Genomic DNA, 22,996 nt, shown 5'->3' on the forward strand with positions numbered 1-22,996 from the left:
ATGACAAGTCCTGATCATGATATAATGTATAAAAAAATACCACCAACTTATCAATTAAATCATGCTTCAACAATAAGCTTTATATACTAAAAGCAATCAACAAGAATGTAGAATTATCATCACAATAAATATAGCAATTTAAGTCAATAAGAATTGTATATAACATTAATAATTCTACACAAAGTAAATACATATCATACATGCTTAAATCAATAATTCCTAAGTCATATGTGAGAATTTCCTATAATATACAAGACTACAATATTAAAAGTATGTACACAATATATATTAAACCCCAAAGGATCATAAAACACTCAAAGTATAAACATACTATCAACCTACCTTAATAGAGAATTGAATCTTTATAATCTAAGCAACTAAGCTTTAAAATGGAAAACAATTTTAGGGTTTTGTAGAGGAGAGTGAGATGAAACTTCTACTTCCCAAGGTTTAAGGTCTAAGGTGTGTGGAAGGAGGCCAAAATGATGGAATAAGCTTTATGCCAAGTTTTTCCTTCAATGGTGGCTAGGTTCGGATTAAGAGCAAAGGGAATGAACATGAGATAAAATGAAATGTGGTGGGTAGAAGATCTAGTATTCCTCCACTCACTAGATGTTCTTACACTACCTCTCTCACACATACAATGCAAGACTCAATTTGGTGTCTACACTTGTTACCAATCCATGGCTCCTTCCTAAGCTTAATCCTAAGCCTACACTTGTCAACCATCTAAGCCAATAAGTGCACCTATCCTAGGCCAACAAGTGGGTGAATCTCCACCCTCCAAATGTCAAGAGATTAAGCTTCTAAGTCACAACACCCCAATGCCAACAAGTGGCACCGTGAGAGTATGACACTTGTCACACTTTCCAAAAATTGCAAAAAGGTCCTTTTCCAATATATCTTCCAAATTAAATTACAAAATGGTCCCTAAGATGAAAAATAATTATTTTATATAATTACACTAAAACTCCAAAAATCAAGAATGTTTTCAAGAAAGTATGCATCCATGCCCTTTATGAAAAAAGTAAGCAACTAGTATGCTTTTCTACAAAAGTAAAAATACAATTACCTTGGAAATCAAATATTATGGATGCATGTAAAACCGGAATCAAATTCGAACACGTAAAGTATGATTATGCGAGGAAAAAGATAAATGGGAAAAGGATGAAATAGGGAAAAAGACTAAAAAAAGAAATTACTGAAAAAAGAAAGGAAGGAAAATGACCGGGTCATTACAACCTACCCTCCTTAAAAGGATTTCGTCCCCGAAATCAAGTCGTACCTGAAAGAGTGAACAAATTGGGATACCGAGAGCGAACCTCCTGTTTGAGCTCCTAGGTAGCCTCCTCAATGCCGTGATGTCTCCACAAGACCTTAACCAATGGAATGGTCTTGGTTCGCAAGATCTGTTCCCGTGAATCAAGAATCTAGACTGGACCCTCCTTGTAGGTCACATCCTCATCAACAACAACATCTATCCATCATAAAACATGCGATGGATCCGACTCGTACTTTCTCAACATAGAGACATCAAAGACATCGTGACCTATCTAGGTCTGGCGGCAATGCCAAATGATAAGTAACTTCACTAACGCGTTCCAAAATCTGAAATGGTCCAATGAACCTAGGAGACAACTTGCCCATTTGTCAAAATCTCAGAAGTCCCTTCCGTGGAGAAATCTTAAGAAAGACATGGTTCCCTACCTCAAAAGACAAGGATCTCCCCCTCATGTTAGCATAACTCTTCTGCCTGCTCTGAGCTGTAGCCAACCGCTACCGAATCAACTTAATCTTCTTTGTACAAAGACAATATCAGGAGCTAAGGCGACTGCATCACCTATCTCGGTCCAACAAACTAGAGATCTGCAAGGTCTGCCATACAATGCCTCAAAAGGTGCCATGCCAATACTAGTCTGGTAGCTGTTGTTGTAGGCAAACTCAACTAAGGGTAAGTAGTCTTCCCAACTACCCCCAAAATCTAAGATGCAAGCCCGTAGCATATCCTTCAATATCTAAATGGTACGCTCCGACTGACCATCAGTCTGAGGATAGAATGACATGCTGAAATGAAACCCTGTATCAAGAGCCTCTGAAAACTTTGCCAAAAGTGAGACGTGAATCTGGGATCCCTATCCAAAATAATGGATACTGGAAACCCGTGAAGCCTGACAATCTGCCCCATATATAACCCACTAAGTCTCTCTGCATCATCTGTCACTGCCATAGGCAAAAAGTGAGTCGTCTTAGTCAATTTGTCAATAATGACCTAAACGGCATCATTCCCTACCTAGGATCTCGGAAGTTCTGGCACGAAATCCATAGTGATATGCTCCTACTTCCACTCTACCACTGGTAGTGGTTGCAACAAGCCTGCTGGTCTCTGATGCTCTGCCTTCACTTGCTGACAAGTAAGGCATTTAGCCACGAACTGAGAAACATCCCATTTCATGCATTTTCACTAAAACTGTCTCCGCAAATTATGATACATCTTCGTACCACCAGGATAAACTACGAGTTGAGAATGGTGAAAATCCTGAAGAACAACGTCACGACAAGATAAAAGAACAAACATCTTCCCTATATACCTGAGGCCACTGTCTGAATGCAAGGTCCAACTCTCTACATTCTCGCCGCCTGAAATCTGATCGTAGATGGACTTCATCTCCCCATCCCCCTATTGTGCCTCAATAACACTGCTAATAAGAGCCGGTTGAGCTACAAGGCTAAACAAAATAGCTGGTGAAACATCCTCATATGACTGTAAACCAAGATATGCAAGCTCTTCTTAGCATCTTCCATCTGTGGAAGGAAATGCTAGCAAGAGTACTCTGTGACTTCCTACTCAAAGCATCAACCACCACATTGGGCTTTCCTGGATGATACTGCAACTCAAAGTCATAGTCCTCCATGAACTCGACCCATCTGCACTGTCTCAAATTCAAATCCTTCTAAGAGAAGAGATATTTGAGACTCTTATGATCGAAGAAAACCTCAAACTTCTCCCCGTACAAATAATGTCTCCACCCTTTCAGGGCAACGATAACTGCTGCGAACTCCAAATCATGTGTCGAATAGTTCAACTCGTGAGTCTTCAACTGTTGAGACCTATAAGCTACCACCTATTCAGTCTGCATCTGAACACACGTTAAACCTTCTCGCGAAGCGTCACAATAGATTACGTAACCCAAACCACGTTCAGGTTTGATCAAAACTGGAGCTGATGTCAGTCTGACCTTCAATTCTTAAAAAACAGAATTACAAGATTCATTCCATATGAACTTGACTCCCTTGCGAGTAAGTCGAGTCATAAGGGCTGCTAGACGAGAGAAATCCCGAACAAATCTCCTGTAGTAGCCGGCTAGGCCAAGAAAACTCCGAACTTCAAACACTGTCTTCGGATGCTCCTAATCCATCACAGACTCAATCTTTGATGGATCCACTGCAACACTGCTCCTTGACACAACATGTCCAAGGAACTTCACCTCCGGTAGCCAAAATTCGCATTTCTCGAACTTGGCATACAATCGATTATGTAATAACCCGGTTATTTTCCTTCCTTTTATTTTTCTCAGATTTTCACGAATATTTTTTTTCTGTTGATCTTTTCCTTTCTGAGTTTAGTTTCTCATAACTTAGTGTCATCTTGAGTGCTCGGGAATGGTTTTCGAGACTCTTTTCTTTGGATTGACAACTTCCTTTGAGGACCGAGTCATTTCCATATTTTCATTTTTCGAACACTATTCACTTTTTCGTCATTTTTCCTATTTTGTCTTTTCCCCGTTTGTCACTTTGTTGGCATAACCACACCTTTTGTGTTCGGAGTTGGTTTTTGACTTCATGTATCTTTATTTTAAGTGGTTTCCATGAAATACATATCTTTACTTTTGTAGAGAAGTACTCTGGTTGCTCCCGGCGTCCATAGGGGCATGGATGCATAGTTCTTTAGAAACATTTCCATTTCTTGGGGTGTTTTTCGTAAATATCTTTTGAAAATATTTTATTTCAGGGGTTTTTAAGAAAATATTTTTGGAAGATATTTTCATTCTGGCCCAGTTGTGTAGTTTTCACTTTTTAGAGGGGCCATTGTGCAATAATGAAAGTTATTGTTAAATGTCTTGTTTTGAGCCTGGATCCTCGTACGGGATTTATTTTCACTTTTCGTTGAGTCGTGTACTCATGGAATTTCCTTCTGGTTGCCTTTCTCCAGTTTCAGGGTTTTCGGCACCGGTTGCAGCCAAACTTGTTTGGGGTATATCTCTCTACTCAGGACTCAGGTTTTGACACTATTTCTTCCGTTGTTCATATTTTCTCATTGTGCTTCTTTTTCGTTCATGAAGTTTTGTCATTTGAGCGCGTTTGTTCAAAATCCACTTTTCTGGACCCAGCGGGACCCTTTTGGGGCACTTTTTGAGATTTTCTATAAATAGGGGGTCTTAAGTCAAAAAGTCAGATTTCCATCATCTTCTTCACCCTCTTGGTTGGCAGCCATGGGAGCCCAAGGGGCTTCCTTCATTCTTTCTTCTCCTCCACTTGATTTCCTTAGTAAAAACTCTTCGGCCTTAACGTTTATCGTTCCCCTCAACGTGCTCTATCTTTCCCCCTTATTAGAATTCATTTCTGACCATTTCTTGAGTTCGGGTTTGAAGTCAAGTTGTGATTTTGATGGGGCTTCTTGGGAGTTCATATAGATCGTATTGTCCCTGACAAAACTTAGAAGTTTTGTCGGATTCAAAGCCGTTTCATTTTGGTGGCTTTTGAGATTTTCATCTCAAATTGAGGTAGGGGATGTTTTAGGATTTTGTATGTGTTGTATTGAGTGTTCTCCATTATTATACAACTTATTTGCATACTTTGTATCAAATCTAGAAAAATTAGTATTATTTATTTCTTTGTATAAGATTTAAGTTTCAAGGATGTATATAGTCTAGAATTGAGTTGTGGCATGATGATAAATTATGTTTTAATATAGTTGTTAACATATATTAAATTAGAATTATTTGAATAAGAATTGCGCTTTTTATTTAATATTTATCTTTTGTGAAAGATTAAATTCCATGGCTGTTCCTTGTATGAAATGAACTTGTGATGTTCTTTTAAATTAAGTCTTTACATGTCCTTTAACATACTTTAATTTGAGAGCAATTGGATAAGTATGAAAATCTAGAGATTTTAATTAAAATGATTAATTGAAATCCATTTAATGGTTCCATTGGCCTAATTAAGTTTTTAACTTGATAGTTGTGATGACTAGGGCTTGTATACTAGCATATGTTAATTTGGGACCATTTGATGTTGTTTTAGAATTTAGGGATTTGATTATCATAATTTGATTAAATTCCATTTTGTTATTCAAATGGCCTAATCAAGTTTTTGAATTGATATATGTAGTGATCAAGTTATGTTGTATAATATGTGTTAATTAGGGACTATTTGATTGGGATTTGAAACCTAGGGAAATTAATTAGTTATTTGATTAATTTCCGTTTCTATTGCATTATTGATTAAATCATGTATTTGACATTAATAATATGCTTGAAGCATGATTTTAGACTTGTAATGGATGTATGAGTTTATGTTTCAATGTTGAAATATATTGTGATAGCGTGTAACGAATCGCATACTGAAGATTCGACATATGATGTTATTATAGTACGTAACAAATCACACTCTGAAGATTCGACATTGTCATCCTATAGTAGTTGTGGATTTAGAGTATGTATTGTGTGGTTTCAACTTACTTGTGCAAGGAATGTAGTTTCGTGCTGTATATTTATATTTCATATATAAGTTGTTAACTTATTTATTTTGGAGTTTTGGGACATTGTTACTGTGATATGGCTAGAGTTTGGCTCTAGTGCGGGAGGTATGAGTTTTCCTCGTTGAGATAGTGCACACTAGGGTGGTCTTCCCAGCGGGTTAATCCCCGGAATAACCATTTTGTTCTTAGTTTAGTCCGAGACGTGATATCCAAGTCTTCCGCTATTTGTTTTCGCATTCAATTCCAAGTTGATAACCTATGCTTAATTGTGAGTTGTGGTTTTGGTTATTGGCGATTTAATGTTGTTAAGTACATTTATGCATTATGATTTTGAATGAATCATAGCATGCTTTAATGTTGTTAAGTACATTCATGTTTTTTTATGATTTTTAATGAATCATTATAAATTTTGATGTTGCTAAGTACATCTATGCTATATTGTTCAAATGTGACTTAGGAATGATCCTATAGATTCATTTGGAACATAGACGTTAGATGGCATGACCCACTTTAGTCATTTACACACTTTTAGGTTTCAAGTTGGTTACTTTGAGAATCTATGTCTTGACGTGTGGTACTAAAAATTCCAATTATGTTAAATGGTTATATTTAGTTGTTTACACATTTTAGATTTCAAGTTGATGACTTTGAGAATCTATATTTTGTCGCTTTGTATAGCATGTTCCTATGTTGTTTGAATTGCATGAATGATGTGTTTTATGCTAGAAATGATCTTAGGCAGCTTAGGATGCTCCCTGAGTCTCACTTTTGACATAGACGCTAGGTGGAATGAACCACGATGTTTAAATCATGCAAACATGTAAAATGTTAGGTCGATGCATGCTCATTTCCTACGAGTAGCTTTATGTTGCTCACCCCAAAGTTACTGAGACATATTTTAGGTACATGATACAAGATTGCAGATTTGCACTTACTTTGGGTGAACTGCATAATGGAAGTTTCTTTCGAAGCATTCTTGTTCACGTGCAAGTGTTACCATGTTTAAATTTTGCCTATGAAATGTAATTTTTCTAACTTAGAGGTTTGACATGTCAAATGTTGTAAATGAATTGTAATAAGGCCATAGGCCATTTCAGCATGTTTAAAATGTTATTTTAGACTTGCGTGTATGTTCACATCATCACACACTTGCATACAATTCAATTTGATCATGCAATGAGGGATCTAATTGAGCCTTAGGGACTTCTGTTCATTTTTGGTGCATAATAGGTTCATTTTTGCATTTTTAACCTGTTTCGGTCGACCGGTAGCTTGTTTCGGTCGACCAATGGTCTTTGAATTTCAATTGAACCGTAAAAGTCCAATTCTAATAGCCTTTTTTAGTTTCGAGCCACAAACCGGTCGACCAATGGTCTTTGAATTTCAATTGAACCGTAAAAGTCCAATTCTAATAGCCTTTTTTAGTTTCGAGCCACAAACCGGTCGACCGGTTTGTCATTTTGGTCGACCGAAATGAAGGCTCTTTTCCTTCTTTTTCCTGGCTCATTCCGGTATACCGAAGCTCCATTTCGTTTGACCGAAATGGAGTTGCCTTATAGGTTTTGTTTGGTTGATTGTTTCTTCAGGCCTTTATTGCTTCGTTCCTTCCTACTAGATTTTGTTAATCTTGTGTAAGCCATTTAGTGGTGTTCTTGGTTTAGTTGAACTAGATTTTGTCCCTTCATTGGTGCCATAGGGTACCATTTGACCCTTTTCATGTTAGTTTTCGCTTCCGGTTATTTCCTTAAGCTCCGTGACTTTATGGAAGGTCACATTGGTGTCTTGGGGATGGTTTGCATCTCTATAGACTTTGGATTTATCTTTTACTTCTGCATTTTGAATCCGTTATCGGGTCAACTTTCGGTTCATCACAGTACACATTGGGTTGAAAAATCCAGGGTCGTTACAGATTATCTCTAAGGATCTGCAACATTGTCCTCAAATGATATTCATGCTCCTTTACCAAAGCTGAGTACATGAGAATGTCATTAACGAACACCACCATAAATCTATCAAGATAGTCACTGAATACACGGTTCATCAAATCCATAAAAGCTGCTGGAGCATTGGTCAAACCAAATAGCATCATTAGAAACTCATAATGGCCATACCGTGTGCGAAAAGTGGTCTTGGATATATCCTTATCCTTCACCCTTAGCTGATAGTAACCCAATCTCAAATCAATCTTCGAAAAGCATGTCGCTCCCTTCAGCTGATTAAACAAGTCATCAATCCTAGGCAAAGGATACCTATTCTTGATCATAGCGTGATTCAACTTGCGATAATCGATGTAAAGTCTCAAAGACCCATCCTTCTTCTTTGCAAAAAGAACCAGTGCTTCCCATGGTGAAACACTAGGATGAATAAAGCCCTTAGTTTTTAAATCATCTAACTGACCCTTCAGCTCATCAAGCTCTGCCGGTACTATATGGTATGGTGCCATAGAGATGGGTGCTGTACCGGGAATGACATCAATGGCAAAAATAACTTCCCTTAAAGGAGGTAACTTTGTCAGTTCCTCTGGAAAGACATCAACAAAATCCTTAACAACTGCAGGAAGAACATGGCCCAAATTGTTATCCTTGTCAATTAGCAAACTAGCCAAGTAGGATATGTGGTGACTCCAGTCACCAATGCTGAAAATCATCGCCGGGTGGGAATCGCTCCGATCTCCCACAAAATGGAAACAATCTCCCTTGGGAGTGCAAACGGACACCCTCCCGCTGAAGCAATCAATCGTAGCCCGAAAGAATGACAACCAATCTATCTTGAGAATGATGTCAAAGCCCGTCATGTCGAGAACAACGAAATCGAACTCTAAGGTCTGCCCAGTTATCTCAATAGCACAACCCCGACAAATACGATCCAAAGACACTGGACCCCAACCGGTGTGTCAACACAGAGAAGACTATCCCGAAGTGTGACTTCCAAACCCAATGAATGTGCGAATGATGCAGAAATAAAAGAATGTGATGCACCTGTATTAATAAGAACCTGTGCCCAAGAACTGAAAACTGGAAAGTTAACTCAAACTTGAACTGAAGAGGTCCCTGCAAAAGCATCTGCCTATGGAAGAGCATAAACTCATCCCTGAGCCCCTGAGCCCTGCTATGAACTACCATGATAGTATGACTGATGTGTAGAAGCAGTAGGTGTAGAACCCGTGGCTGGATAAGTGCCAACTGGTGCCAATGGCTGTGGTGCCTGAGGAACTCTGAAACCAGACTGAACCACTGTAGACTATGCCGGTACCATCTGTGAATCTGTGCCATTACGTAAATTATTCAACAACTTTGGACAATCCTTCTTGAGATGACCTGGTTGCCTGCAATAAAAATAACCTCCCTACCCTGCTCTCGTAGGAACTGATGTCTGACTGGCCTGTGGTCGAAGCTGTGGGCAGCGAGGCTTGATGTGCCCCGACTGGTAACAATGGTAACAAACCACACCCTGGGCTGATCCCAAAGATACAGGAACTGTGGGTGCAGAATGAATCTGATGTGGTGTCCCCTATGAGTGTGTACTGTTCCCTGCCTTGGCCTTCTTCCACTGACTCCTAGAAGATGATGGAGTGTCGCCACGAGGCTACTTGTGTGAACCCATGATCCGTAACTGATCCCGTTCCTCTGCCTCAGCTAGCAAAGCTCTCTGGACTACCTCTCTGTAAGTCCTCAAATCAAGAATTGAGACCCATGGCAAGATGTCAAGATGTAGTCCGTCCTGAAACTTCATTGCCCTGGCCTCATTTGTCTCCACCATATCCTCGGTATAACGAGAAAGAGAAATAAATCGTGTCTTATACTTAATGACACCCATAGTGCCCTGATAAAGACCTGTGAACTGTATCCTTAACTCCCACCTCATAGCCCTAGGAAAGAAGCGCTCGAAGAACAAATCTCTGAACGCATTTCAAGTCATCAACTCAACATTGTGGATATTAGTCATGGACCTCCACCAGATATCTGCATCTCCCATGAACATAGAGGCAGTCAAAGAAATCCTCAATCTGTCCATGGGTACCGCTATATTGTCCAACTTACGAACCATAAGGTCCAACCAAGCCTCTGAGACTAGCGGATTTGAACTCCCGACAAATGGATCAATCTTAACCCTCTGTAGTCATATGAAGTACTCCATTGTCTCATTGACTATTGGTGCTTGTGCTGGTGCTGGAACCTGTATCCCTGCCACTTGCCTGTGTATCATCTCCTGTAGGGATTCAGCGATCCCCTGATTGATTCCCTGAGCCACTCGCTCCTCATAAGTCGGTGCTTGCGATGGATTATCATCCACACCACGAACTGGAATCTTGGGCCTCCCCGGACCCCTCGTAAACTCGATGTCAACTAGCTGCTCCTCAATACCTAAACGTGAAGACTATCCACACGTGACAACCACGTTGTCGACATACGTAAGGAAAGAGGTCAACAATAACATATAGTTATTATGACCAAATGCAACTTATACTATGAATGCACAAAACACGAAGCAAGACAAGGTATGCAACATACGGTCATGCTAAAGCAATAAAAAAAAGCTGTTTAAAGGGCTAAGTACTTAAGCAAATAAGCACACATGTCAAACAAAGATGCTTTTAAACATATAAGCATATAAACATAAAGACATGCTATAATACCAAACGTGTTATCAAGAAACACGTAAACATGATATAACGCCGAAACATGTTATCAAAAGCATGTGAATATATCAAAGTAGATCAACAAAAGCATGATATGCACCCAAAATCCATCGTCCTAAGGTATTTAAACCTAGGAGCTCTGATACCATTTATGAAGGCCCAAGTTTTATAAACCCAGTGCGTCAGTGATGACCAAAAGATGACCCAATAACGGATCCAAAATGCGGAAGCAAAAGATGATCAAAGAAAAAGAAAAGAAGGGTTCTGAGCACCAGTTCAGCACTCATCAACACTGAGTACCCATTCGGCACTCATACAAGGTCGGTCGTTCTGACCTACATGGTCAGGCATTCTGACATTCTGACCTACATGGTCAAGCGTTTTGACATTCTGACCTATATGGTTGAGCGTTTTGACCTACTTGGTCAAGTGTTCTGATGTTCTGACCTACATGGTTAAGCGTTCTGACGTTTTAACCTACAAGGTCAACCGTTATGATGTTCAGACTTACATGGTCAAGCGTTCTGCCAAAAGGTCTAAGCGTTTTGCCAAAAGGTTCAAGCGTTCAGATGTTTTGACCTACATAGTCAGGCGTTCTGATAAAAGGTTCAAGCGTTTAGACGTTTTGACCTACATGGTCAGGCATTCTGACAAAAGGTTTAATCGTTCAGACAAAAGGTTTAAGCATTCAGACGTTCTGACCTACATGGTCAGGCGTTCTGAAAAAAGGTTAAAGCGTTCAGACGTTCTGAAGTTCTGATTGCTGAACGACGAAACAGTAAGCAAGTTTAAGTCAACCTTGAGGCTATACATGCATTCCTAATGATCCAAAACAAGCATACTTGTGAACTTTTAAAACCAATCACTCTTAGCCTCATGTTATACATACAAAACATGTATCAAAAAGTGTACTTAGATACACATTACATATCAAGGAAGCCATCTTAGTTTCTAAAATACCATACATCCATGGTATGTAAAAATATAACATCAAAAGTAAGCATGCTAAACATTTGCATGTCAATACAAAAAAATATTCCAAACTGCTCATAAGCCTCTAAGGATGATAAGCATCCGAGAATACTGTCTCTTTAGCTGTAAAATAACCCAAACAACTACGGTGAGTAATCAAGTTACTCGTAGGAAGAAGTATATGTGTATACCCTAAAGTTTCAATATCATTGCAAGATCAATATAGATGAATACAAGGGATCATTCCACTTAACGTCTATGTTCAAGGTGTTCTAAAGGATCATCTTAAACTAACATTAATGATTTTTTTAACAACACAACATCAATATGGATGTACTTAACAACATCAAATCGCTAGTAACTAAAATTATAAGTCATAATTAAGCATTGGTTATCAACTTGGAATTGAATGTGAAACCAAATAGTATAAAACTTGGACATCAAATCCTGGAGTAAACTAAAACCTAAACAGTTATTCTGGGCATTAACCCGCTGGGATTACCACCCTAGTGTGCACTATCTCAAATGGGGAGAACTCGTACCTCCTGCATTAGAGCCAAACTCTAGCCATAAAAATCATAACAATGTCCCAAGAGAATCCATAATCATGATTAAGTTCAAAACTTATATACAACAATCAGGCGTTATGACCTGCTATGCTTTCGGACTTACATGGTCAGGCGTTCTGATGTTCTGACCTACATGGTCAGGCGTTTTAATGTTATGACGTTCTGACGTTATGGCGTTCTGACGTTCTGACCTACATGGTCAGACGTTCTGACCTCCAAACAATAAAACAGAGAGCAAAAATCAGGGCATGTAAACCACCTTCAATGCACAAGTAATTTGAAATCACACAAACCATGTCTCAGGGTTCCAAGTCTAGAATGTCATAATAAATGACAAGTCCTCATCATAATATAATGTATGAAACAATACCACCAACTTATCAATTAAATCATGCTTCAACAATAAGCTTTATATACTAAAAGCGATCAACAAGAATGTAGAATTATCATTACAATAAATATAGCAATTCAAGTCAATAAGAATTGTATATAACATTAATAATTCTACATAAAGTAAATACATATCTTACATGCTTAAATCAATAATTCCTAAGTCACATGTGAGAATTTCCTATAATATGCAAGACTACAATATTAAAAGCTTGTACACAATATATATTAAATCCCAAAGGATTATAAAACACTCAAAGTATAAACATACTACGACCCCTACCTCAATAGAGAATTGAATCTCTATAATCCAAGTAACCAAGCTTTAAAATGGAAAACAATTCTAGGGTTTTGTAGATGAGAGTGAGAGGAAACTTCTACTTCCCAAGGTTTAAGGTCTAAGGTAAGTGGAAGGAGGCCAAAATGATGGAATAAGCTTTATGCCAAGCTTTTCCTTTAATAGAGGGTAGGTTTAGATTGAGAGCAAAGGGAATGAAGATGAGATAAAATAAAATGTGGTGGGTGGAGGATCTAGTATTCCTCCACTCACTAGGTATTCTTACACTACTTCTCACACACACATAATGCAAGACTCAATTTGGTGCCCACACTTGTTACCAATCCATGGCTCCTTCCTAGGCTTAATCATAAGCCTACACTTGTCAACCATCTAAGCTAACAAGTGCCTATCCTAAGCCAACAAGTGAGTGAATCTCTACCTTCCAAATGTCAAGAGATTAAGCTTCCAAGTCAGTCCACCCCAATGCCAACAAGTGGCACCATGAGAGTGTGGCACTTGTCACACTTTTCAAAAATTACAAAAAGGTCATTTTCTAAATATCTTCCAAATTAAATTGCAAAATAGTTTCTATGACGAAAAATAATTATTTTACATAATTACACTAAAACCCCAAAAGTCAAAAGTGTTACCAAGAAAGTATGCATTCATGGCCTTTATGAAAAAAGTAAGCAACTAGCATGCTTTTCTACAAAAGTAAAAATACAATTACCTTGGAAATCAAATATTACGGATTCATGTAAAGCCGGAATCAAATCCAAACACGTAAAGTGTGATTATGCAAGGAAAAATGATAAACGGGAAAAGGACGAAAGAGGGAAAAGGACGAAAAAAAGAAATTACCAAAAAAAGAAAGGAAGAAAAATGACCGGGTCATTACAAGGCCGGGTTGTGGTTGGTAAGGTGGGTGAGTGGGTCGTTACAGTGATGGTGGTGGCGGGAGTGGGGTGGTGGTAGTGGGTTTTTGTACGTGGTTCGATTAGGTTTGATGGTGTAGTTGGGAGGCACCGTTCCCGCCGTTGGTTATATATGTAGCAGCGAGCTTCGCCGGACTGAACTGAGCTTCACTGGACTTGGGGATCACCGCGCTTCTGGGTTAGTCGAGCTGTAATGTCACTGTTACTCTGGGATTTTTTGATTTCTTCAATTTATTGCTGCTCGCCGCCATAACAGCACCATCATTTCCACAAATTGCCGCTCTCTGACCTTTTTTACCGATAACTATACATGTGTATGCATTAATGTATGTGTATATATATATATATATATATATATATATATATGCTCTTTCTATAATGGTGTGTTTGCTTGTTTTGTGTTTTTTTTTTTGGTTTTGAAAGTGTTAGTTGGAGAGAGAGGGGGTGGGGGGTGTTGGTGAGTCAAATCTACGTGGTTTATGTTTAGGTCAAAATTGTCTTTTTCATTTTTCGGTCATCAGCAGGTGACCCATGTCCCTAACTGCAATAAATTGTTAGTTCAAAGGGTTTTTTTTGTAGTTCAGGGGGTTTCTTGCAAAAGGGCAATAGTTCAGGTGGGGTTTTTTGCACTTTTCTTTAGAAATAAAACCTCATTTACAAAAATTGTAATGACCTGGTCATTTCCTTCCATTCCTTTTTCCTCAGAATTTTACGGATGAATTTTTTTCGTTGAAATTTCTTTTTTGAATTCGGTTTCTTGTCACTTAGTGTCATCGCGAGTGCTCGGAAATGATTTCTGAGACTCTTTCTTTTGGATTGACAACTTCCTTTAAGGACCAAGTCATTTCCACATTTTTCGTTTTTCGACACTATTTATTTTTCGTCTTTTTCCCTATTTTGTCTTTTCCCCATTTGTCACTTTGTTGGCATAACCTCACTTTTTGTGTTCGGAGTTGGTTTTTGACTTCATGTATCTTCATTCTAAGTAGTTTCCACGAAATACGTATCTTTGCTTTCGGAGTAAAGTACTCTGGTTGCTCCCGGTGTCCATAGGGGCATGGATGCATAATTTTTCAGAATCTTTTTCTTTTCTTGGGGTGTTTTTCATAAATATCTTTTGAAGATATTTTATTTTAGTGGTTTTTAAGAAAATATTTTTGGAAGATATTTTCATTCTGGGTCATTAGTGCAGTTTTCACTTTTTGGAGGGGCCATTATGCAATTAATGAAAGTTATTACAAAAATGCCTCATTTTGAGCCTGAATTCTCGTATGGGACTTATTTTCACTTTTCATCGAGTTGCGTACTCTTAGAATTTCCTTCTGGTTATTTTTCTCCAGTTTCAGGGTTTTTGGCCCCAGTTGCCGCCGAACTTGTTCTGGGCATATCTTCCTATACGAGACTCAGTTTTTGACTCCGTTTCTTTCGTTGTTCATATTTTCTTATCTCAATTCTTTTTTGTTCACGGAGTTTTGCTGTTTGAGTGCGTTTGCTCAAATCCCTCTTTTTCGGACCCGACGGGGCCCTTTGGGGGCACTTTCAGGGTTTTCCCATAAATAGAATGTTTTAAAGTGAAAAGTCACTTTTTCCATCATCTTCCTCCCTCTTTGGCTGGCAGCCATGGAAGCTCCTTGGGCTGCCACCTTTTCTTCTTCTCCTCCACTTGATTTCCTTGGTAAAAAGTCTTCGGCCTCAACATTTATTGTAAGCCTCGTCGTGCCCTACCTTTCCCCCTTATTAGAACCCGTTTTTGGCCAAATTTTGAGTTTGGATTTGAAGTCAAGTTGTGATTTTGATGGGGCTTCCTTGGGATTCTTGTTCATCGTGCTGTCCCCGACAAAACCCCGGAGTATCGTCGGTTTTGGAGCACTTTTCTTTCGGTGGGGATTTGAGATTTCATCTTAAATTGAGGTAGGGGATGTTTTAGGTTTATATAAATGTTGTATTGAATGTATTTCATGCTTATACAACTTGAATGCATGCCTAGGTATTTTATCTAGAATTTAATTTAATTATTTTCTTTGTATAAGATTTAATTCTCATGGTTATATCTAGCTTAGAATTAAATTGTGCCATACTATTAAATTTGGCCTTGATATGTTTGTTAACATATATTAAATTGGGGGTATTTGAATAAGTATTGAAACTTTTATTTAATCTTTCACTTGTATGAAAGTTTAATTCACATGGTTGTAACTAGCATAAAATCAACTTGTAATGTGAAATTAAAATAGGCCTTGGTATGTACATTAACCTATGTTAATTTGAGAGCAATTGAAGTTGTTTTAAAATCTAGAGAGATTAATTAATTTTCTTTTAAGTGCTTTAGTCACTTGAGTGGATTTTTAACTTGATATTGTTGATGAGCTTGGCATGTTCTATCATGTATACTAAATTGAGAATATTTGGATAAGTATAGAGAACTTTATTTATTTATTTTCTTGGCATTGAGTTTAATTTACCTAGTTGTAACTAGTGTATAATTAATTTGTAATATGATTTTAAAGTGGGCCTTAATATGTTCATTAACATACCTTGAATTGAGAATATTTGAGTGAGCCTTGAATACTTTGTTTAATTATTTCCTTGTATGGAATTTAATTCACCTAGTGATGCCTACTGTAGAATTAACTTGTATCATGAAATTAAAATAGGCCTTGATATGACCTTTGACATATATGATTTGTAGAATTTTTGGAGTTACTTTATAATCTTGAGAATTTAATTATTTAAGTTAATTAAATTCCCTTTTATGCTTCCATGAGATAATTAGGCATTGATGTTGTATACTTGCTTAATTTGTAGTTTGGAACTTGTTATTTGATTACATGATAGTATTCCATGAATTGAAGTTATGATTTAACTTGTAAGTATTCACATTTTCTTATATGACATTTAATATGCCATTGTAGCTTGAATGCCTAGAGCATGGCTTGTGTGTATTCCATGACTTGGTTGTGCGTGGTAATTGATTTTGGTGCATTGTGTATATGTAATATACTTGTTGCATAACTTAATGATTTTTGGAAAGCTTGTATGGACATTGGAAATTGTTACGGCTAGGACATGGCTATAGTACGGGGGATGAGAGTTCCTTCTATTTCATATAGTCCGTACCGGGTGGTACCCTGAGGGCTAGTAACCCAAAATCACCAATATAACGGTTTTATTCCGGGTTTAATTGCACACTAGGTAGTACCTTGCGGCCTAGTAACCCGGAACCACTTGCTTGGTCATTGAGACCTTATGTCCTTTGTCTTTCCGCCAATTATTGATTTCGCATTCAATTTCTAGTTATAATCGTGGATTACTTTTAACTTGTGCTTGGATGCATGATACTTCATTTCTTACTTAGTATACTTGGATTTGTATACTTGTAAGCCTTATATATAAAAAATGCTTAGTATACTTGGATTTGTATACTTGTATCCCATGTATGTCAACATTGCTTAGTACACTTATAAATGTATACTTAAATATGTATGTTACAATTTCATTTCAATATTGCTTAGCGTACTTGATGTGTACACTTGTATATTGATGATCTACTTTCGAGTTAACCTAGTATACTTGTGTCTTGTATACTTGTCTTAAATACATTTCAATATTGAGTGTATACTTGTGTACATGTACTTGTAAATTGATTATCTTGTTGCGTTGTGCCGTATGCTCATATGTTGTTTAAATTGCATAGATGATGTGGTTTATGCTAGAAATACTCTAAGGTAGCTTAGGATGCTCCCTGAGTCTCACCTTTGACATAGACGCTAGGTAGCATGACTATTTGAGTTAAATTATAGTAACTTAATAGGTTTGTAAAGCGTTAGGTCTTTGCATGCTCATCTCCTACGAGTAGCTTTATGTTACTCACCCACGTAGTGGGGACTTTTTTTAGGTACCGGGATCAAGATTCGGGATTCACATCATGCTTGGATGATTTGTAAACTTGAAATTCTCATTTCTTGTAAATGTTGGCTTGAAATGCCATTTATAGCTTTATAGGTCAAAATATGTATATTTGATTCTAATCATGTAATGTGTACATAAGTACACTCTTTGTAATGTATTTGACATGTATAAGATGAGGCCATAGGCCAATGACGTCTAATTTGTATCTTATGTAACTTTTGACGTCATGAAATATTATGAAAATATTGAAAAATGGCAAGTCATTGACTCACCATGTTTACATCAGGTGTGGGAATTTCATTTTTATTCTTTCATAAGGTCTCATTAATCATGCATGAAGTGTGGCCAAGGGCCAAACGGTAATTTGAAACCATTTTATAATTTTAAGTTTCAAATTTTCCATTTCAAGTTCATTTTCGCCATTTTTGGCCGTCGGGCGGTCGTATTTTGCATCGGCCATTTTTTAGAGCCACGGACCATTCCCGTGCACTTAAAAACACTAATTATGTTTGCGTGCATAATCGTTTTAGCCTAAAAGTGCATTTAAGGTCAAATGAACACTTAGTGCAAAGTTGCATTATCCTCGTTTTTGCCCTTTTCTGATCTAGGGGCATTCTGGGTATTTCACAGTGTGTTTTTTTCGTTTTCTATTTCATGTGGCCGCGTAGAAAATGTGATTTTAAGGAGGGTTTCTTCTTCGTGTTTTTCTAGAAAATGTAGTTAAGGGCCCCGTTTTTGCTGTGTGTTCTAGCAGATTTCAAAAAGAAAACATGTAGCAGCTTTCTGTTTTAACCCTCTTGATCTAAACTGATGTGGGGGTATTTCGGGAATTTCTTTTAAAAAATAAATTCCCGTCTTGATATTTTCATATAGAAAACGTGATTTTAGGGGGTGTTTCTTCATAACATTTTTCCAAAAAATGTCGTTTCGGACCTGAAAACCCCGCGTCAAATCTGATTTCCTGTGCGCACCTGTACTATTTGGAAAAGTCTGTTGTAAGGGCATTTTGGGGATTTCACGTCATGGTCAGCTTGAAAAAATTATTTTAAAGGGGGTTTCTTCTTCGTGTTTTTCTAGAAAACATCATTTAGTACCTCAAAACGGCACACGAATTTCAGCATTTTGCCCATGTTACTATTCATTGCTGTCAAAATACTATTCACGGCCTCGACGACGTCAAAACTTTGTTTTGACTTTTCTCTTCCATCCGGACTCCGAATCAAGTGATTCTTGAGTCTAACTTGATTAATTTTTCACTGTTTTTCCAATGGTGTGCTCGGTAGCACCCAGATCTTGCTAAAAATTACTATTTTGCCCTTGGGGCTAAACTTGTTCGGTTTTTTTTTTTTTTTTTTTGAATTGCTTCCGCTATGCTTTCTTATGAGTTTCGTGACTTCATGGGAAGTTACGGATGTGTCTTGGGAATGATGTACATTTCCAAAGACGTTGCTTCTATATAAAAGGCTATTGCCCTTGGGGACTTATTTGGTCTTTTTCTGATCTTTTCTTCCTCGTCGGTTCTCGTGGACTTCCGTGGCCTTATGAAAGGTCACTTTGGTGTCCTAGGGATGTTGTATATCCTTAGAGAGTTGTTTTCTATATTTGCTTCCGCATTTCGGATCCGTTATTAGGTTAAACTACGGTTAATCACAGGACGCACTGGCTTGAAAAACTAGGGCCGTCACAAAAATAAATTCCCTGAATTTAAAAATCTAAAATATAAATCAGGAATGTTATAAGTTAAGGATACCTAAACCATCAACTATTAATCCACCAGTTTATAAATTACATCTAACAATAAATGACAATACTACTTAAAAGTAAACAAGATGAGTAGATAAATGACAATCTCCCAATTGTGAATTTTCAACCTCGAGACTAGAACTTCTAATAATCTCAAAAATAAATCGTGGGTTAGACCCACGAGCAAGTTCCCTCTACCAAGCATCTGAAAACCGATAAATAAAGCATCTCTAACTAAAATCATCATAATTAAAGTTTTAACCTTTAATATAAGATGATACAGATATATATAAATAAATAATTATATATAATCATAATCATACCTAATCTAATCACTAATTACCTTTCTCCTTTTAAATTAAAACTCCTTTAACTAACTCTACTTTTAAACAATTAATTAACCATTTAAATAATAAATAACAATTCAAGAAATGCTTCCTTTAATTCAAAACCCAATACCCATCAATATAAGATTTTATTTATTTAAATCACATAACAAATGTAATAATCCGGTCATTTTCTTTCCTTTTCTTTTTCTGAAATTTTATGGATAATTTTTTTTCGTTGAATTTTATTTTCTGATTTCTGTTACTCGTCACTTAGTGTCATCTCGAGTGCTCGAAAATGGTTTCCGGGACTCTTTCATTTGGATTGACAACTTCCTTTAAAGACCGAGTCATTTTCACATTTTCATTTTTTTAACACTATTCAATTTTTGTCTTTTTCTCGTTTGTTACCTTGTTGGCACAACCTCACTTTTCATGTTTGGAGTTGAGTTTTGACTTCATGAGTTTTCATTTCAGTTGATTTCCTTGAAACCCGTAGCTTTACTTTTGGAAAAACGCTCGCCAATTGTTTCTTTCTCCCGTAGGGGCATGGGTGAAAGGATTCTTCAAAAATATTGATGTTTCTTGGGGTGTTTTTCATAAATATCTTTTAGAGATATTTTGATTAGGGATTTTCAAGAAAATATATTTCATTCTGGGCCAATTTTGCAGTTATCCTTTCTTGAAAGGGCCATTGTGCAATTAACAAAAGTTATTGCAAAATGTCTCATTTTGAGTCAGGATCCTCATACAGGATTCATTTTCACATTTCATCGAGTCGTGTACTCTTAGAATTTCCTTCCAGCCGTTTTCCCCAGTTTTAGGGTTTTCGACCCAGTTAATGCCGAAATTGTTCGAGGCATATCTTTTTGCACGAGACTCAGTTTTCGACGCCGTTTCTTCCGTTGTTCATTTTTTTTTCATTTTAGTTCTTTTTCATTCATGGTGTTTTACCGTTTGAGTGCATCTACGTAAATTTCACTTTTCCGAACTCGGCGAGGCCCTCTCGGGGCACTTTTAGGGTTTTACTATAAATTGGGGTTATAAAATTAAAAACATTTCATCCACTTCTTCTCACACTACTGCAGATCCGCCATGGCAGCCCAAGGGGGCTGTCACCCTTCTTGTGACGGCCCTGGTTTTTAGGCCAGTGCGTCCTATGATGAACCGAACGTAGATCCGATAACGAATCCAGGATACGGAAGCAAAAAAAAAGAAGAACTGAAGTCTCTAGAGATACAATACATCTCTAAGAAACCAAAGTGACCTTCTAAGAGGCCATGAAACTCAACGAGAACTAACGTAGAAGAAAAAGATCAAAAATAGACCAAGTATGCCTCCAAGGGTAAAATAGTCGTTTCACACGAAATGAAAGTCTAGAGAGATGTACGTCATCCCTAAGACATGAAAGTGGAAGCAGAAAAGGAACAAGGTTTTCAAAAACCTGCATGAAATGGACTAAGGGTAAAATGTTCATTTTACCCAGGAATGGGTGCTACCGTGTACACCATTGGGAAGACAACGAAAAATTAATTAAGATGGACTCAAGAATGGCATGATTCGAAGTTTGGACGAAGGAGAAATGGCAAGACGAAGAAAACGAGCACTTAAGGCTAAAATGGTAAATTGGTAATTATCTATGAATATCTGGGTGCAACTGAAGATGCTAATTATTGTTCCAAAGACTATACCCGCTTTATTTATTTCAAAAAGCTCAGGAACGAGTATGTACCATTGGATAAATAACGAAAAATTAGTCAAGTTCAAAAAAAGTTTACTCAATTTGGAGTCTGGATGACAAAGTTATGGTTAAATGAAAAAAAATGGTCAAAAGATGCAACTCAGGACCATCTAATCGATTAGATGATCCATCTAACTGATTAGATGCCAAAACAGAATACTAGAATTCCCATGGAAGACCATCTAATCGATTAGATGGCATATCTAATCGATTAGATGAGACTAACAGCAAGCAAAAATTTCTTCTACCCGAAAATTGAATTCGAAATGGGGTTTTCGTGTCCGAGATGATTTTTTTGGAAAAACACAAAGAAGAAACCCTTCCTAAAATCCTGTTTTTTACATGACCATGTCAAGAGAAGTTTTTATTTTTCAAGTGAAATACCCAAAATACCCGTGAATAGGATTATGCAATAAAAATACAAAATGAGTCCATAGGAAGTGCTACAATGGTCATGGCTTAAAAATACCGTCGATGCAAAATCCGAACCCCCAACGGCTAAAAGGGCAAAAATGCACATGAAATGGTAAATTTGAAAACCAAAATTGACAAATAATTTCAAATTACCATTTGGCCCTTGGCTACACTTCAAACATGATTAATGGGACACTATGAAAGAATAAAATGGAATTCCCACACCCGATGCAAACATGGTGAAGCAATAACTTGGCATTTTTCAATGTTTTCACAATATTCCATGAAGTCAAAAATTACATAGGATGCAAAATACATGTCATTGGCCTCCGGCTTCATCTCATGTATGTCAAATACATTGTAAAAGGTGTACTTATGTATACATTACATATATGGAATCAAGGATACAAGTTTTGACATATAAGGCTATAAGTGGCATTCCCAGCCAACCTTTACAAGAATTAAAACCTTCAAGTCTACAACCATCCAAGCAATGATGAACATCACGAACCAAGTCTTCATACCTGAACAAAACCCCCAATAACTTCTTGGAGAGTAAACAAGTTTACTCGTAGGGAATGAGCATGTATAAACTCGATTTCTTCACAGATTTTTACATTAACTTGAAACAATTCAAAAGAATCATGCCACCTAACATCTATGTTAAGGTGAGACTTAGGGATCATCCTAAGCTACTCATGCAATTGAAATGAATAACGACATACAAGTATACATACTCAGGTATACAAAACGATGCTAAAACACGATATACAACATATAAGCATACATTTTCAAGTATACTCAAACATATTAAGACAAGTCATGCAATGTCTAAGTATATTCAGACAAGTATATATTTAATGTGGAATCTCATATATCAAGTACACAACACAAGTATATTAAGCTAATAGGATTGCGCATAAGACAAGTATACACGGCACAAGCATACTAAATGAAATTTAACCTCATAGAACAAGTATACAAGTTCAAGTATACTAAACTACATTAAAACAAGTTATGCAATGTCCAAGCATATCTACTCAAGTATGCATTTAATATGAAAAACTCGTAAATCAAGTACACAAACACAAGTATACTAAACTAAAAGGATTGCACATATGACAAGTATACATAGCACAAGTATACTAAATAAAATTTAAACTCATGGAGCAAGTATACAAGTTCAAGTATACTAATTATGATTCACACACCCAAAGTAGGCATCAATTCTTAAGACACAAGTATTCCATAATTAACAACTTGAAATTAAATGCGAAAACAAATAGTGGAAAGACTAGGACATTCGGTCGCTAGACC

The sequence above is a fragment of the Cornus florida genome, unplaced genomic scaffold, assembly GCF_030987335.1.
Source record: "Cornus florida cultivar Cherokee Brave unplaced genomic scaffold, ASM3098733v1 CherokeeBrave_3.0.0_Hap2_Chr04, whole genome shotgun sequence".
NCBI lineage: Eukaryota > Viridiplantae > Streptophyta > Magnoliopsida > Cornales > Cornaceae > Cornus > Cornus florida.